A 6218-nucleotide genomic window follows, 5' to 3' on the forward strand; every position below is an offset into this window, starting at 1 on the left:
GATCATGACTTGAGCCGAAACCAAGAGTAGGATGCTTAACGAACTGAGCCACCCAGGTGCCCCATTTTTGGGTCACTTGTTAAAAAGAAAGGTTATAACCAAAGTTTGTGTATATAATTAGTTTGCATATACAATCAATAACTATACAGTTAAAGGACCTTGGGAATTTTTGAGTTCATTTTGTTAACCAGATTTGCTTGATTGTGTGGCAATAATATATGATTCTTTTTGAAAGTTAAACAATAAAAATGTATAATTGAGAAGTTAATATTCTCAACTCTCCTTGTTACTTGAGCTACCTAATATTAACTGTGTCTTTATTTTCAGATATTTCTGTGTTTGTTCGATCATATGCAAATAGGTTTGTGTGTATGTGTGTGTGTGTGTGTGTATGTGTGTGTGTGTGTGTGTATGAAAACAATCCTCTTGGATTTGATTTTTTTTGTTGTCCACCATTTTGTTTTTGAGATTTTTCCAGACTGTACTTCAATTTATTCAGTTTTTCTACTGAAGAGTATTCCATTGCATAAATGTATCACTATTTATTAATCCATTTGTTCTTGTTGAAGAACATTTGAACTATTTCCTTTTTTTCCCTGTCATAAACAATGTTACTGTGAACATTTTAGATTATGACTCTTAGTGTTCAAGTGCAAGATTTTCTTTATATTATATACCAAGGTAAACTTGGTGGGTCATAGAATATGCACACATTTAATTTGCATGATAATGCCAAATTGTTGTTCAAAATGGTGTGGCAGTTCATAGTCCCACCAAGAGTAGATGCGAGTTGTGCCCTATTGTGCTCCATTTTGGTCTTGCCAGACTTTTTAATGTTTGCCTGTGATTTAGTCAAAAATAGGATTCCTGGGTTTTCTCATGAGGTCTGCTAAATACTAGGTGTGTGACCATTGTTACAAAACTGAAGGGCACCTGCCAGTCTTAAATTTTACTGCTCTCAAACTCTATTGAGATGGATAATATTAGAAGACAAATAAAATTCATACTACTTACCATGCACCAACACTGAAGACATTTAATTTAACTTGGTTCAGGATGTTCACTGATAAGTTCTTTGTAGATTTTGGGTACTAATCCTTTATCTGATATGTCATTTGCAAAGATATTCTCCCATAGGTAGGTTGCCTTTTAGTTTTGTTGATTGTTTCCTTCACTTGTACAGAAGCTTTTCATCTTGATGAAGTCCTAATAGTTCATTTTTTCTTTTGTTTCCCTTGTGTCTGGAGGCATGTCTAGTAAGAAGTTGCTGTGTCCAAGGTCAAAGCGCTTGTTGCCTGTTTTCTCCTCTAGGATTTTGATGGTTTCCTGTCTCACATTTAGGTCTTTCATCCATTTTTAATTTGTTTTTGTGCATGGTGTAAGAAAGTGGTCCAGCTTCATTCTTCTGTATGTTGCTGTTCAGTTTTCCCAACACCATTTGTTGAAGAGATTATCTTTTTTTCCATTGGATATTCTTTCCTGCTTTGTTGAATACTAGTTGACCATATAGCTGTGGGCCCACTTCTGGGTTTTCTATTGTTTCACTGATCTATGTGTCTGTTTTTGTGCCAGTACCATACTGTCTTGACAATGCTCAAAAACCAAATAATCCAGTTAAGAAATGGGCAGAAGACACAAATAGACATCACAAACAGACACATGAAAAGATGATCACCAACACTCATCATCAGGGAAATACAAATCAAAACTATGAGTACCACCACATACCTGTCAGATTCACTAAAATTAACACAGGAAACAGCAGATGTTAGCAAGAAAGTGTAGAAAGGGGAACCCTCTCACACTGTTGGTGGGAATGCAAACTGGTGTAGCCACTCTGGAAAACAGTATGGAGATTCCTCAGAAATTTAAAAACAGAACTATCCTTTGATCCAGCAACTGCACTACTAGGTATTTACCCAAAAGATACAAAAAATACAGATTTGAAGGGATACATGCACCCCAATGTTTATAGCAGCATTATCACCAATAGCCAAACTATGAAAGAGCCCAAATGTCCATTGATTGATGAATGGATAAAGAAGATGTGAGATATATATATATATATATATATATATATATATATGTATATATATATATATACATATATATATATATATACATATATATATATACATATACATATATATATACATATACATATATACATATATATATACATATATATATACACACACATACATATATAATAGAATATTACTCAGCCATCAAAAAGAATGAAATCTTGCCATTTGCAAAGATGTGGCTAGAACTAATTATGCTAAGTGAAATAAGTCTAAGAAAGACAAATACCATATGATTTCACTCATGTAGAATTTAAGAAACAAAACAGGTGAACATAGGGGAAGGGAAAAAAGAGAGGGAGGCAAACCATAAGAAACTCTTAACTATCGAGAACAAATGGAGGGTTGCTGGAGAGGAGGCGGGCAGGGGATGGGCTAAATAGGTATTTAGGAATTAAGGGTATAATAGGTACTAAGGAGGCCACTTGTGATGAGCACTGGGTATTACATGTAAGTGACGAATCACTAACTTCTACTCTGAAACCAATATTACACTGTATGTTAACTAACTAGAATTTAAATGAAAACTTGAAACGGGGGGAAAAAAAAGATGTTCACTGGGTTAACGAGCCAGAATGGAAATCAAGTAGTTGGATGTCAGTTTCTGAGTAAGAAACCTAACCTGTATACCTGTTTTTACACAGGAAAATTGAGTAGGAATGGAATTACACTTTGCCTAGAGCAGCAGGATGATTGCTACTGAGTTTTTCATGTTAAACAAGTGTTACAAAGTCACTTAAAATAGCATAGTCCACTATGGGGTTCTTACTATTTAACATATTTTCTACTGGAGGGCTATGGATTTGGTGGATCCAAGGGTGGTTGGATGCAGCTTGAACATTTCAGATCTTCACTTTATCAAGGGTTGGTTTAAACAGGCTTTTTCTGAGTTTTTCAAAATCAGTTTTCTCCTCAGATCATTATTATTTCAAAGAGGGCTTAACTTAATGTCATAGACTCCAAGTCTAAAGTTCTCTCTTGTCTAGCAAGAGAGCAGGATGCAGAATGAAAAACGAGAGATGGCTAATGTCCAGGAAAAGGCAAGAGCCCCGAATAAGCGTCCTTGCCCCGTTTCTATTAGGATCAGAAGATTTACAAACATCGCGATGGACATGCACAAAGAGACGATGAATCTGTGAACATTAACTAGTGGATGTGAGGGAAAGGGAGTCTTGAAGATATTCGGGGTTAGGGGTTTGGGTTCATACAAAACAAAATATTGGCACCAGGCAGATGGATGGAAGGCTGTTTACAGCGGATATGAGGCACCACCTCTGTTTATCTTAGCTAGCCTAGGGGATGAGGCAGGTAGGACAAATAACCTCAGGGTTAACAAGGCACCTTTTCTTTTGTTAATCATCTCCACTCTGGGCTGCTTCATTGCAGCTCAGCAGTCTATAGCCCAATTTACCTGTTTACCTCTTCCCTCCTGTGAAAGCAGCTTTCTGCTATAGTACTAAATTGGGAGGCGCTTCTGCCCTGAACACCTAATCTTGCTTACCTCATATAGCTTTGTATTGGGTGCCTTTGCACCCCTTTCTATTCAGGGGCCTTTGCCCCTCCCTCTCTATTCTGGGGGCTCTGCACCCCCTCTCTATTCTAAGGTGCCTTTGCACCTCCCTATTATGGGGCCCTGATCTTGTTTGCCCAAACTCTGGTGTGAGTATCTTATGGCTTTGTACTTCTTTATGCCTTGTTAACCCATTGGTGTAAGCCTGGGGGATTCCTAAGCTTACCCCACAACTTAATAATTTTTTTTTTTAATGGAAGACTGTGCTATTCAAACACACAAAAGTACCTACTGTGAGAGCAACATTTGACCTAATTTTTGGAGTTCAAGAGGAATCAGTAGCCCATTTCCATCTCTTATTAGCACCAAATAGAATTTGGATTGAAAGGTATCTATGTGAGTAGTGTCTATGCATAGACATCAAGAACTTGGTGTAAAGATTGCCTAAAAGAAGTCTGCTACTCTCTTAAGTTCTGCTTAGAGATCAGAGTTGACATATTTTTCTCTAAAGGGCCATATGGTAAATATTTTAGGCTTTGTTGGCCATACGGTCTGGTGCATTTACTTAATTCTGATGTTGTAGCATGACAATAGCTGAAAACAACACATAAACAAATGGTTGAGGCTGTGTTCCAGTAAAACTTTACTCAACAAATAGGTGTTGGGCTGGACTTAGCTTGCAGGTTGTAGTTTGCCAATCCAATTCACACCAATAAGTAAATTATATCAAGTTCTAAGCATAATGCACAAAACACCTGTTATCATACGCTTTTTTTCCTCTTGCCCATGAAGACCTTGGTATCCTTCTAATATGAGATAGGCAGTATCTGCCTTCCCTCCTTATTATCATTTTTTTAGAGGATAATTGCACTGGGCTTTGTGTGGAACTGTTGGTATTTCATTTAAAAAGGTTAATGTATTCTTTCTAAGGCCATGGTACATTTCATGGGACTGTTTATAGGCAAGTTTTGACTGATTGAATCTGTTTATTTATTGTCCTTGTGTCAGGTGGGAGAGAGGGCTGCTCAGCTAGGGTGGTTAAAGCTACAGATTTGGCAGGTGTTTGAACTTTTAAACCAAGGGTCCATGGGGAGTGGCTGAGCCTTTCTATTTGCACTTGTGGCCTGCTGACAGTCAACATTCCTCCCCTACCATGTGCCAGCTCCAGAAGGCCAAGTGCACACATTGCAATATACCAATTGCTTTTCCTGCCTCTTACAAAGCAACTGAGCACAGCATGGACAGGGGGTGTGAACCTAAACCAGTAAGTTCTTCTTATAGCTAATAATAACGAGGAATGATCTTGGACTTCCATGGGTATCTTATACTAGCCAGTAACTGTATTCAGATGGACCATGATACATGTGCCTAGGATGCGGTCTAGAAGGAGAGTAATGCTCCTTGTTATTTATCATGAACCCATTGTCCCCTCTCCATCTCTATAGCACTACTCTAGTGTGAGTCACCACCCTTTCTCTTAGATTCCAAAATCCTTTCTCTGAATCTTCTCACCAAACTCTAATCTCCACACAGCAGCCAGAGCAATGTTTTAAAAATACAGTTCTCATCATGCCACTGCATAACTTAGATTCCTTTTTTGGTTTCATACTGCTCTTAGGAGAAAGCCAAAATTACTATCATGACTTTCTCTCAAGACTATGCATGCTCTGGCCCCAACTCACCTCTGCAACCTCATATAACTTTACTTTCTCCCATGCTCTTGTGTTTCGGTCTCACTTGCATTGTTTAGTTCCTGAACTAACTCTCCAAACTGGCTCCTGCCTAGAGCCTTTATTCTTTTACACATGCTATTGTACTATTGATCTTCTGTTTATAGTTTTGATTTTTTAAATGGACAAGATAGCATAATACCCTGTAATCTGTTCTATGACAAGTCACATTTTATATGTCTCCACTTGTTCCACCAATTAATTTAAGTCTGATATGTTTCTTATTAAATTTAGTAATTGTTGTTTGGGGCAGTAATCTAGAGATGTAAAAAAGAAACATAATGCTTTCAATCAACAAGATACATATATTTAGTCTTATGAAATACCAGTTAAAGAGTCCTTGAAGCAAGTGTTGCCAATGGCAGTGACTTCCCAAATTTGGCAAACATGGAAATTTCCCAGATAAATTGGGCTGGAAAAACAATAAACTTTCATGTAAAACTGTAGAATTTTGAGTCAAGTGTAGGTTTCTGTAGGTTATGATTTACATAGCTTAATTTCCTTATCCAAACAGCAAATATGTTACTCAAGCTCCCTCAATCCCTTAATGTGGGGTTCTAATTGTTTTGAAGCAGCTCTTTAAATTCTCCGTAGGCTTGGGGCACCTGGGTGGCTCAGTCGGTCACGCGTCTGACTTTGGCTTAGGTCATGATCTTGCGGTTTGTGAGTTCGAGACCTGCGTGGGGCTCTGTACTGACAGCTTAGAGCCTGGAGCCTGATTCAGATTCTGTGTCTCTCTCTGCCCTTACCCCACTTGTGCTCTGTCTCTCTCTGTCTATCAAAAATAAATAAAATGGAAAAAAAAAATTTTTAAATAAATAAATAAATAAATAAATAAATAAATAAATAAATAAATTCTCCATAGGCTTTTATGAAAGTACAGAAATCTAAGCC

Source organism: Prionailurus bengalensis, chromosome C1 (genome assembly GCF_016509475.1).
Source record: "Prionailurus bengalensis isolate Pbe53 chromosome C1, Fcat_Pben_1.1_paternal_pri, whole genome shotgun sequence".
NCBI classification, from domain to species: Eukaryota; Metazoa; Chordata; class Mammalia; order Carnivora; family Felidae; genus Prionailurus; species Prionailurus bengalensis.